The sequence below is a fragment of the Podarcis erhardii genome (assembly GCF_964252035.2).
Source record: "Podarcis erhardii genome assembly, chromosome: 5".
In the NCBI taxonomy this organism is placed as follows: Eukaryota; Metazoa; Chordata; class Lepidosauria; order Squamata; family Lacertidae; genus Podarcis; species Podarcis erhardii.
In genome coordinates, this window is record NC_138509.1 from 99151811 (window position 1) to 99164990 (window position 13180).

General features: G+C 46.7%; 1 protein-coding gene and 1 long non-coding RNA gene across 2 annotated transcripts in view; both read left to right on the forward strand.

Annotated features, from left to right (window-relative positions):
• LPP (LIM domain containing preferred translocation partner in lipoma) overlaps positions 1–13180 on the forward strand; it is a 294160-nt gene that overhangs the window by 77522 nt on the left and 203458 nt on the right. The gene's annotated exons all lie outside the window — the stretch shown is intronic.
• Positions 9832–13180, forward strand: part of LOC309342402 — a 346777-nt gene continuing 343428 nt past the window's right edge. The window contains exon 1 of the long non-coding RNA XR_014156777.1: positions 9832–10444. This is a non-coding gene — a long non-coding RNA (uncharacterized lncRNA). The remainder of the gene's footprint in view (positions 10445–13180) is intronic.

The window sequence follows — 13180 nt, forward strand, 5'->3', positions numbered from 1 at the left end:
ATGAGGACCAGAATCCTGACTTTTATAAAAGGGCCGGTTGTCAGAATGCCGTTCTGTGCTGATCTGAGCTCGTGCTGGGCGGCTCTTCCTGTTCCGTCTATAGCTCCCCAGACTCGGGAAGCTAAGATGACGGGGAGAATTGTTTGTCAAAGGCAGACGCAGCTGTTATCTAAGCCCACTTAGCCTCAAAAACAAGTCCTTGAAGAGTCTGCCTGCAGCAGTCTGAATGTTTTCAGCTGTTTGAGCTGCTCCCCGGTCAGACAAAAGCAATCTGTTGCCTGTTCTATAAAGGGAGGTTTAAGAGTGGAGAGTCTCAAGCTTGGAGAAAGGGGCTTTGGAAACGGAGGGGAGATGATGGTTATTTATAAAATCGAGAACGGTGTGGAAAGGATGAATTCCAGGGCAAATTCTGTTGACTCTCACAACACCCCTTTGCATCAATCACCTGCTGACTGGCGGCAAGTCTCGGGTGAGCAGGTCCACACTCAAGACATAAACCCGAGGAACGGATTGCCGCAGGCTTGTTGTGGTAGCTGCCGGCAAAAGCGCTTTGGGGGAGAGACGAAAATATCAGAATGAAGAAAGGATTAGGCAGCTTCACAGAGGTTTGATAGAACCTCCATAGCCAGAGGCAGTTTAGCTTAAGTTACCAAACGTCAGGGACAAACATGAGGAGATGCTGAAGATGTAGGAAAATTTCCTGCGGGCATTTTCTCTATTCTTACTTAAACTGTCTTTGGGAAACTAGGAAGGTGTCTTATAGTGCGTATTGCTCCATCTAGCTCAAGCATCCCTAAACTTGGCCCTCCAGTTGTTTGGGGACTACAACTCCCATCATCCCTAGCTAACAGGACCAGTGGTCAGGGATGATGGGAATTGTAGTCCCAAAAAACATTTGGAGGGCCGAGTTCGGGGATGCCTGATATACCTCAATATTATCTATCCTGACTGATAGTGACTGGCCAGGTTTTCCGACAGGGAATCCTTTCCAGCCCTACTCAGAGACCACTGAATTGTAGAATTGCAGAGTTGCAAGGGAACCCCGAGGTCATCCAGTCCAACCCCCTGCAATGCAGGAATTTCAGCTAAAGCATCCCTGACAGATGGCCAGCGGATCTCTGCTTAAAAACCTTCAGTGGAGGAGAGTCCACCACTCCCCTGCTTTCCTGGCTGGGGCTAATGGTTGTTGTATCCCACAACTGGATCCCTAAAATGTGCCCTATGCGTGGCTTCCCTTGGGCTCAGTCCGGAAACTGCGGTCAGTGCAGAATGCTGCAGCGTGATTGCTGACAGGAGCGAGGTCTTGTCCACATGTGACACTTGGGCTCAGATTTGTGACTGGGCCAAGTTCAAGTGCTTATTCTTAGTCTATAAAGCGCCTAACAACTTGGGGCCAGTTAACCGGCAAGATCTCCTTTCCCCGTATTTTCCCCACTCGATCACTTCAACTGGCCGGATAATCCTTGCTCCGCTTTTGTAAGAACTCAGTCTTGCAGCACCTTAACTTTGGAACTCCCTGCCTATTGATATCAGGAAGGCCCTTTCCCTGTACTCTTTTTGGCGCCTGCTAAAGCATTTTTGTGAGAGCTGGACCATAAAGAAGGCTGATCGCCGAAGAATGGATGCTTTTGAATTCTGGTGCTGGAGGAGACACTTGAGAGTCCCATGGACTGCAAGAAGATCAAACACATCCATTCTGAAGGAAATCAGCCCTGAGTGCTCACTGGAAGGACAGATCCTGAAGCTGAGGCTCCAAGACTTTGGCCACCTCATGAGAAGAGAAGACTCCCTGGAAAAGACCCTGATGTTGTGAAAGGGCACAAGGAGAAGGGGACGACAGAGGACGAGATGGTGGGACAGTGTTCTCGAAGGGACCAGCGTGAGTTTGACCAAACTGCGGGAGGCAGTGGAAGACAGGAGTGCCTGGCGTGCTCTGGTCCAGGGGGTCACAAAGAGGCGGACACAAGTAAACAACTAAACAACAACAACAAAAGCATTTTTCTGTAGGCAAGCCTACCAGATGTTCAGAAAGATGATGCCCTCTTTAACCTGCTTTTAGTCATTTTAACCTTTCAGATGTTTGGAATCATTGCCGTCAATTCTTCCTTGATTGTAGTTTTATCATTTCCTCTGTTTGGTGGACCGCTTTGCACTCAAGGGGTGTATTAACCTTCTACGAAGCAAACTGATGTCTGTAGGGCACCAGGTTGGGGAAGCTGGCCCCCTTTGCTCACGTGCCTCCTATTCCTAGAGGGAGACGCTGGCTTTCCAGCAAAGACAAACAGAGGTGGAAACCTGAGCGCTCCTTGTTGCCGCATGTGGCTGCTCCGTGACCCGAGGCCTCGCCACGCTCGGCTCCATATACGGCCCGGAGGAGCGAGACGATGCAGAGGCGCTGGGAACGAGAGCGCAGCGCTGAATACCAGACATACATTAAATTCTTCCCGGCAGTGCTTCCCCCTCTGCTTCCCCATTAATTCAGAACATGAGCAGGGCGTCGCAGACAGAGAGAATCCAATGTTCTGAGTGTCACCTCCAGGGAACACTTAACTCCTGAGCATGTGTGTGCTTTAAAAAACAACAACAGTCTCCTGCATCTTTGCAGGCCAGATTGTCCCCAAATGCCCAGGGGCTTCTTGGCACACCGTAGGCAGGTAGGCTTTTTGGAAAGCATTGTGAACGGAGAAATCCGAGGGCTCCCTTGGACAAAAAAACAAGGACACCAGCCAGGAATACCAGAGCAAAACAGCAGCCAGTAGGCTTGGTCTTTATTGAAGACTGTCACAACAGGACTCCTACCTGCCACCAGGTGAAACAAAATGGAAGACCCCAACTTTTATTAGTTACTAATCCCCCAAGCTACACCCCTAGAACTACATCACAACTACATCATGACTACATCATTGACACATCACAAAAAGGAGGGGTTGAGGGAGGAGTTGTGGAGGTAACCTGAGTATCTTGTCACCAGGCTGGTTCCTCCTTTCCCCCTCCCCACGAGTCATTTCCAGAGGATAAAGGGGAGCTGGCAGTTTCCTGCCCCGAGAGGGAAGATCTGATCATTGTCCTTTGTTCCAGTCTGTGTTGAATCCACTCCCATATGCAAGTCCTTTGTGACCTTGATGGTCTTCTGTCTGGGACCATCAAGGTTGGCATGCCAACTGGGTAGGGCTCCTGTGTATGTGCTGGTATGGTTAAGGGATTATGGCCATCCTGTATCAAACCATCCCCCTTTGATAATCCTTCCTTCATAGAGTAAAATAAAAGTGGATGGTTGTAAATCTGATGTATGGTTGATTTACTATGAATTTATAACAGAAACAACGCATATGTCATGTGTGTGTGTATGTGTGTGTGTGGTGTTTGTACAAACTGAATGATTTGGGGGGGGGGTTCCTGCAACAGGATGAATTCCGTTCTCTTTCGCTGTCTGGCCCTGCACCATCCCTAGTCCTCTCTCCTCGCTCCCTTGGCCTCCTCTCATGGGCAGCTGCCAGCAGAGGGTGAAGGGAGCCAGTCAGCAGGAGATATTTGCTCAGAAAGCCCCAAGCTGGCAATCCAAACGGAGCCCTGCCAAATCAGGACAGTGGTCCATCCATTCCAGCATCTTGTTCTCACAGTGGACAACCAGATGCCTCTTTTGGGAAACCTGCAAGTGGGACCCGAGTGCGACAGGGACTCTCTGCTCCCGTTGGTTTTCTAGCAACAAAGATTCAGAAGCGTCGTTGCCTCTGACTACGGGTGCAGAGTGTGGCCATGGTGGCTCCACTGCAAGGAGGATGGGGGCAGACAGGAAGAGTGTCCGTACTGGACAGGACCAAGCTAGGAAGGGGCATGTAGAATCATACAATGGCGGAGTTGGAATAATAATTTATAATAATAATGTATTATTTATACCCCACCCATCTGGCTGGGTTCCCCCAGCCATTCTGGGCAGCTTCCACCGAAAAAACAATACAGCGTCAGACATTAAAAACTTCCCTAAACAGGGCCGCCTTCAGTTGTCTTTTAAAAGTAAAATACAGTGGTACCTCAGGTTACATACGCTTCAGGTTACATACGCTTCAGGTTACAGACTCCGCTAACCCAGAAATAGTGCTTCAGGTTAAGAACTTTGCTTCAGGATGAGAACAGAAATCGTGCTCTGGCGGCACGGTGGCAGCAGGAGGCCCCATTAGCTAAAGTAGTGCTTCAGGTTAAGAACAGTTTCAGGTTAAGTACGGACCACCAGAACGAATTAAGTACTTAACCTGAGGTACCACTGTAATTTATTATTTATACCCCGCCCATCTGGCTGGGTTTCCCCAGCCACTCTGGGCAGCTTCCACCGAATATTAAAAACAATACAGCATCAGACATTAAAAACTTCCCTAAACAGGGCCGCTTTTAGTTGTCTTTTAAAAGTAAAATAGTTGTTTATTGCCTTGACATCTGCTGGGAGGGCGTTCCACAGGACGGGTGCCACTACCAAAAAGGCCCTCTGCCTGGTTCCCTGTAACCTCACTTCTCACAGGGAGGGATTCGCCAGAAGGCCTTTGGAGCTGGACCTCATTGTCCAGGCTGGATGATGGGGGTGGAGACACTCCTTCAGGTATACAGGACCCAGGGTAATCTATGTCAACCCCGTGCCATGGAGGCGTCACAACAAAAGCATCTCTGGCAGATCTCGGCGCACTAACTCCGGCTTCCATCTCCGGGGGAAGCGGGTTCAGCTGCTGCTTGCCTCTGCTTGAGAACTTGGTCAAGGCCTTAAGAGGACGGGCACAGCATCATCCTTCGGTAAGCGGATGAGAGAGAGGGAGAGAGGGATGGTGGCGAGCCCCTGCCCGTTCCAAAATCAATTGAGGAAGGAGCAAAGTGTCTCATTAGCGTCTCTCATCCCTCCTGCAGCAACAATAGGTGGTGAAATTGTGAGAGGAAATTAATCACGGAGACCAAACCCTTCTAGCCTCTGTGTTTTCCCGGAACCCTGGAAGGTAATTAGCAGGTCTGACTATCCCCTGGGTTCAATACGAGATTAGCTGTGTGACGTAAATGGAGGTGGGTTTCTTTTTTCTTTTTTGTCCTTCTGGGGGTAAATTTGAAGGAACAGATTGCTGCGAAATTCAGCGGTGCCGATTCTGATTTAACCTTGCAGGGAGGACTAAAAAAGAACACACTATCCCATATATCTGCGGCAATTAAAAATTTAATTCAACATGCCACTCAAAATCTTGTTTTCTTATGAATCATCCCTTTAATTGAATATGGTGAGCTTGGGGAACCTTCCAAGCAAGAAAAGGTGTTTTATTTTGGCCTGGGCCAAAAAGTTCTTGTTGGAGACAAGCCTCGTAGGCTCAGGCAAGAATGCCAGAGCCAGTGAAATCTCTGTTACAACATTGGTAGCCACTGGTATAACATTGCTTACCTCCACGGCCAGAGGCAGCACTGCTTCTGAATACCATAGAATCTCAGAACCGTTGAGTCAGAAGGGACCCCCAACGGTCATCTAGTCCAACCCCCTGTGGTGCGGGAATCACAGCTAAAGAATCCCTGGCAGATGGCCACCCAACCTTTGCTTAAAAACCTGGGAGGAAAGAAACCTTTAAAAATGGGCATAATTGTGTAGGCTGCCTGGTTTTTCCCGGCGTCTCCAAGCACGAGGCTTGGGGGAAAGGCAGAAGGGGCGGATGCCCCCAGAGGCAGGTATATCTTGGTCCCCCTCCTCAATCTGAGAACCTGCTCCTGCTTCTGTGTAAAGGACCTGTGCTGCCTCCTTCAGCCGCTGCTGGGAAAGCCAGCCTTGGGGGTTGCGGCTGCTCTGGGTAGCTTTAAAAAATGCACCAGAGGAGCTTGGTCTCCTTGCAGCCGTGAGAACCCTTAACAAACTACAATTCCCAGAATGCTTTGAGGCGTGGGGGGGGGAGCCATGGCTGTTTATAGCAGCCTGGTGTTCCTTTAAATGTGCAGTGCAACTGGGACTTTGGTTTAGACACCACCTCCCTGGTTCAGCTTCATATTACCCCATTGTTTGTCCTGCGTTCTGGCTAATAAGTCGATTCTTTGACATTAAGCAGATTTATAGGGGGCTGGAGGGAACTCGTGAGTGTTTTTTGGGGGAGGCTCTTAGCATTTTAGTATTGGAAGGGACCTTGGAGTCGTGCAGACCAAAGCACTTCTAATCTGGGGGAGGGGGTACGGACATCCATCATAAAGTACGTCTGAATCCATCATAAAGTATGTCAAAGAAAGTTAATATTCACCTAGAGTTAAGTGCGATGATTATTTTTTTTTTACTTAAAAATAAAATTGAAATTAAGGACATATTGATTTTCTATATATTCCCCGTTAAGTGGCATCCTTCAAATGCCATATCCATAAATACGAATAAGGTTTTTTGATTCCAATTTTCAGGTAAGATTAGCTTATCACCGAGCACACCATCTGCTATGTGTTATACTTCACATTTACATCCTCTCTGGGTTATTAACATAATTGAGCTGCTTCAGAAACAATATATATATATATATTCACTCATCAAACAGACGCCTTTCCCTCCCTGGCAATTTGTCACTTGAGGCTTTTTAACGTAATGTCCCACGAGTCTTATTTATTATCTTACTAAAATTGGGAGGATAAATTATTAATTTGTTCTAGGCAGGGAGGGCGTCTCTGCGCGCGTTGGGTGCTTGCTGATAGGTGCCAAAAGAAAAATCAACTTGGAAATACTTTAAGGACTTTTTACTTTTGTTCTGCCCTGCAAATAAAACAGTCAGGTTGTTAAAAAGAGACGAAAGGGTACAGCTTTGAAAATGGGCTTGCTTCACTTTGCTAAGATGAAAAAAAGAAAGAAAAGAAGGGCAAACTTCTTTTTTAAAAAAAAGGCAGGAAGGAAGCCCCAAAGCTGGCTTGCGGGTTTCGAGTTTGCTCGGAATGAAATGACTGCTAGTTTCATTTGAGGTCTCATCCCCTGTGAGGGAGGCTTGGGAAAAATCTGTAGGCTGGACAGCTCTGGTTAAAAAAGTTCAGCCAACTAGAACTACAGTCGAAGTCTTTCCAAAGTGTCTGGTTGTTGTGGCGGACAGATTTTCTGATATAAAATTGGATGCACTTTGAACACCTGAAAAGAGAGTTATTAAAGTATTTTTGTTGTTGTTGTTGTTTAGCTATTTAGTCGTGTCCGCCTCTTTGTGACCCCCTGGACCAGAGCACGCCAGGCACTCCTGTCTTCCACTGCCTCCCGCAGTTTGGTCAGACTCATGCTGGTAGCTTCAAGAACACTGTCCCACCATCTCGTCCTCTGTCGTCCCCTTCTCCTTGTGCCCTCCATCTTTCCCAACATCAGGGTCTTTTCCAGGGAGTCTTCTCTTCTCAGGAGGTGGCCAAAGTCTTGGAGCCTCAGCTTCAGGATCTGTCCTTCCAGTGAGCACTCAGGGCTGATTTCCTTCAGAATGGAGAGGTTGGATCTTCTTGCAGTCCATGGGACTCTCAAGAGTCTCCTCCAGCACCAGAATTCAAAAGCATCCATTCTTGGTGTGTTGCAATTCAGCAAGGACTTCCTGCCCTGAGAGAAGATCCAGCCTCCTGCATATTTAGCAGATCAGGGAGTTTCTCTCTCTTGGAAGAAAAAGGGTCAACCCCCAGAGTCCTGGATTTGCAACCAGGAGAATCCTAGGGGCATTTTGCTGCAACTCTGTATTGGGGTTTGTGGTGTAGCCGAACACATACTGGCACCTCAGAGGGCAGAGCCCAACTCATGTCCCCTCTCCCCTGGCAATAAGCTGAACACTGTGATATTCTGCAGGGAGGAAATAATAATAATAATAATAATAATAATAATAATAATAATAATAATAATAATAATAATTTATACCTTGCCCACCCCAGCCAAGACCGGGCTCAGGGTGGCTAACACCCGATATAAAAACAAATTGATTGAAATACAACTTAAAAACAAGATTAAAAGACAACATTAAAACATTAAAATAAAGTCTCATTTCAATGGAAACTCAAATCGAAAACTTTTTTGGGGATGAAAACGTCGTCTTCACCAAGGCTCACTTAGGAAGGGGGTTGAAATTAAAATTGCCACTGTAATAATGCAACATTACAAAGATGTGGGGTGTATTGCAGAGTTGGGAAATGTTCAGAAGAGGGCAGCCAAGATGATCAGGCGGCCTGAGGGTTGCAGCGTTTGGGATGTTTCAGCTCAGAGAAAAGGTGGGGAAGAGACAACACATAGGAAGTTTATAAAAGTTTGCATGGCGTGCAGAGAGTAGGCAGGAGAAGGTTTTTCCTTCCTCTCTCATAACACTGGACCTTGTGAAGATCTAACGAAGCTGAACTTTGGAAGATTCTTTTTAAAAAATAAAAATAAAATAATATTTATTACTTTTAGAACTTACAAAAAGGAAAAAGAAGAAAAAAGACAAAAACAAAACAACAACAACAAAAAAGGAAAAAACAATACAATACAATATATAATATAAACCATACAAAACACAACATTAACCTAAACAAAACAAAACAAAAACAATTTAAAAACATACATTGTACCATTTCAGTAGTTTATCTTTCATACCCTTGTTTCATCGACCTCCTCTCACCTCCCTTTTTGTATTCCACTTCTATTAATTGTTTCAGCAATTCCTTTCCATCTTTCTCTATTTTCTGTCATATAAATATCTTAACTTATTTTGAACTTTGGAAGATTCAGGACAGAAAAAAGGAAGTCCTTCTTCAGGCAGTGTATAGTTAAACTATGGAACTCATTGCCACAGGAGACAGTGAGGATCACCCACCTAGATGGCTTGAAAAGAAGATTGGTCAAATTCATGGAGGACAAGAGGGCTGTTGATGGCTGCTAGCCGTTAATGGCTATGCTTTGCCCTCCATAGTCAGAGACAGCAATGCTTCGGAATACCATCTGCTGGAAGCCACAGGAGGGTAGAGTTGCTCTTGGGTTCGAATCCTGCTTGCAGGTTTCCCATGGGGGCATCTTCTTGGCCACCGTGAGCTGCTGAACTAGATGGCCTGATCTAGCACTCTTCTTATGTTTTTATGAGGGAGACATATTTGCATGTGAGCATTATTGGGTTACGGCAGGGGTCAGGAAACTTTTTCAGCATGGGGCCGGTCCACTGTCCCTCAGACTTTGTGGGAGGCCGGACTATATTTTGGAAAAAAAGAGAACAAATTCCTATGCCCCCAAAATAACCCAGATATGCATTTTAAATAAAAGCACATATTCTGCTCATGTAATATCATGCTGATTCCCGGATCATCCGCAGGCTGGATTTAGAAGGCGATTGGGCCGGATTCAGCCCCCGGGCTTTAGTTGGCCTACCTATGCGTCACGGGTTCAATCACAACACTGCAAAACTCGTCACTGGAAAAAGCAGCCAATTACTAACCCAGAAACTGAAAGTTAAGACTATGTGGCCAAATTTCCCCCTTGCTATGGTTAGGAAATTCTTGCCATCCACTTCAGATCGTAATCTAATTAGAAGCTTGCAGTCAAGGAATGGTCTCAGCTCTTCATTTCCTGTATACTCTTGCTTTCTTCATTCCGTCGACAGCTCTCCTTCAGCCACCTTCCCTCTGGGCCTTCTAACCCCTGAGCATTCCTATTTCCTGGGTGACTTTTCAGGTCTCGGTCAATCTTTGCCCCGGTGACTGCGTGGGATTTTAATCCCTGCCAAACTGACAAGTTTCACTTCCCTCTCAGAAGCTGGGCTACCAACATTCCAAGAGCTTTCCCCTGTGAGCAATGGAAGACTTTGTGAACGCAGCAGGCCAAACCACAGTTAAAGAAGCATAAATTCGGTTTATTGGGCGATGACTAAATTGACTAGGCACTGGACTTTAAGAAATGTAAATTGAATATTCAGCCACTTATTATTGAGGGGAAGTGCGTGGAACAGGTCTCAGTGTTTCAATTTATGGGAATGGAGTTGAGAAATGACCTAACCTGGGGAGAAAACAGCAAAGACCTGATGAAGAGAGCACAGCAGAAGTTATATTTTCTGAGAATACTCTGGAAAAACAATCTCTCAGAGGACCTGTTGATGGCATTTTACCATTGTACTGTGGAGAGTGTATTAACTTATGGTCTGTGTGTGTGGTTTGGGAGCTGCACGGCCAGGGGAAAAACAATGCTGTCCAGGGTTGTAAAGACTGTGGAGAGAATAATTGGGCGCACTCTTCCCACCTTAGATCAAATCTATGCTTCCAGGTGCCATAAGAAAGCTGCAGAGATAGCGCAGAATAGTGCGCACCCCGGAAATGATCTCTTTCCGCTTCTGCCTTCTGGAAGAAGGTATAGGGTTATAAAGACCAGGACTAGCCGCCTGAGAAACAGTTTCTATCCAAGTGTGATTTTGGATTTAAACGCAGTCTCTATGGGAGTATATTGTATTTAATTCTGGGGTATCAGAGTTTTTAGGGGGCTAACCAGGCTGGGATAGCTGGGATAGCAGGCTTGTTGGTTTCTGAATGTCTGATGTAGATTTTCTCAGTTTCGTTCTGTATGGGACAATGACAATAAAGATTATTGTATTGGATAGCAAATCAGATTTGGAGGTGGGCTTGCAAATCATGATTCGATGTGATGTCTGAATATTGTTGTTTAGTCCCCTTCTCCTTCTGCCCTCCATCTTTCCCAACATCGGGGTCTTTTCCAGGGAGTCTTCTCTTCTCATGAGGTGGCCAAAGTATTGGAGCCTCAGCCAGGAGGGAAACAGAAGCACATCTAAACCATGGGTTGTCTCTGCAATGCAAAAACATGGTTTGGGTACTAAACTGGGGCTAGCGTAAATCATTCCTTGGCATGATGGTGCCGTTGAACTTCCATGTTGCGGGTGGAGAACATGTGACCTTCTAGAGGTAGTTTGACTCCAACTCCCATCAGACCAGACCAGCACAGCCAGTGAACTGAGATGCTGGGAGCTGGAGTCAAGCAACGTTTTGAGACCACCATTGCTATATTGATACATACAGAAGTGGGAGAAGCAATCTCAGTTCCTACGAGGTCTTCCTTTCAGCAAGGTTGGAGAGACAATTTCCAGGATCCTTCAGACCAACGTAATGCCCCCGTTTCGTATTTCTTGGACCACAACTCCTGCAGTGCTGGGGCTGATGGAAATTGCAGTCTCAAAAATCTGGAGGGCACTGGGTTGGCGAAGGCTCTTTTTAGGCATAGGACGCACCCAGTTTTAGGAAGGAGGGAAGACAAGAAAGCCTAATTTGAGAAGTTTGTGATGTCTGTTGGCCAATAATGGAGCCATTATCTAAACGAGTGTTTCCCAACCTTGGGCCTCCAGCTGTTTTTGGACTACAACTCCCATCATCCCTAGCTAGCAAGGTCAGTGGTCAGGGATGATGGGAATTGTAGTCTCAAAAACAGCTGGAGGCCCAAGGTTGGGAAACACTGATCTAACCTACGGACCTGAGTTCAATGTTCACAACAATACATGTTACTCAAGGGCTTTGTGGTGAATGGGTCGGAAAGCCCATTGAATTCAGGGAAGACGATCCTAAGCCTAGATTGCACAAATCCTTAGGATGGTCAGCGAATGCTAATTCCTTGAGTTAGCACATTATTTCTTCACAGCGTCCAGGGCCTGCCAGCTCTCTCGGTTCCCCTTTCAGGTGCCAGAACCTCCTGTACGATGAAAGAGCCCTGGCTTTCAGGCTTTGCTAGAGATTCGGAGCATGGCTTGCTTAGAAACAATAGTTGCACACTCACACACCACTCTGGTGTCTTTAGTTAGACTTTCATATCCACTAAGAGGAGATGGGGAAGTCCCGCGCTGGCCTTTACAGCATAGGGGATCTTTTACGGCGAGTTTCATGCACGAATGAGGTTTTGTCTCGGTCTCGTTGTAGTCCCTGTAAGCCTGTGGTGTTGCAGAGAGTCATGCGATTCACCGAGTGTGGTTAAGAACGCACTAGAATCGTAGAATCAGAAGGGACCTCAGGGATCATCTACTCCAACTTCCTTCGCTACACGAATCGCAGCTAAGACGAGCTAGATGGACCAATTGTCTGACTCGGTACAAGTCGGCCTCTGATGTTTCTTTGTAACAGCAGGGCAGTTTCTTGGTTCCATTGAGGAGTGTGTTAAGTTGTGGGTAAACATATCAGACGACACAGCGATTCTTCAAATAGCTCTTGTTTATTCACAGGCCAGAACAGAACTGAACTGAAGGGTTCAGCCAACCTGCTTATATAGAGCTCCACTAGAACACAACAGTAACCACTTTCTGTAATTATCCAATCACTGAACGTCACTTTCGATCCCTTATTTGCATATGTGAACCTGAGTGAAAGCTATCTACAGTATCCCCCTGCTGGCTCAGGGTGAGAACTTCAGTACATAACAGAGTGGACAGCGGTCGACAGTGCCTTGCCTTCCATCGGGATGTTTGCAAACATTCTCCTTTCCCTTCCTCCCCCACAACAAACACTCTGTGAGGTGAGTGGGGCTGAGAGACTTCAGAGAAGTGTGACTGGCCCAAGGTCACCCAGCCGCTGCATGTGGAGGAGCGGAGACGCGAACCTGGTTCCTCAGATTACGAGACTACCGCTCTTAACCACTACACCACACTGGCTCCCGGGATGTTTGCAAACATTCTGTGAGGTCACAGCAGTCTTGCCAATGGCTTGCGGCACACAGCACATGGCCAGGAGTTAGAAGTGAACTTATTTTGTATATGAGAGTCAGTGATATGTACATTGCACCCGTTTCAGGTGCTGCTGCTGCTGGGAACCCCTTGTAAAGGGAGATTAATTACAAGGGAATTAACGGACCCCTCCCAGCTCCTTCCTACATCTCGAGTTTAGCTGCAGGCCTGCTCGGGATAAACCACTCTTTTTTATTTCTTATTTGCAAAGCCATTACCTAGTCCCAAGAAGCGAGGAAGGAGAAGGAAGTAAGGTAGTCAGAGACCAGATGCTGGGATGACTCAGCTGGCAATTTATGATCCTGGCCTATTTCTGTCCCATTTCTAACACGCGCCTGTTCCTTTCTCTTAACGTTAGATCATTGCTGTGCAATAATGCCGTCCTCAGCTGCGCAGAGCAAGGAACACTTTCTTTTCCAAAGCTGTTTCTTCCCTCATTACCAGGCTGCTGGGGGCCAGTGACCCTTCCACGCAGCCTCGCATTGTCGCAGGTTACACCGAGTCTCGCTTCAAAGCCG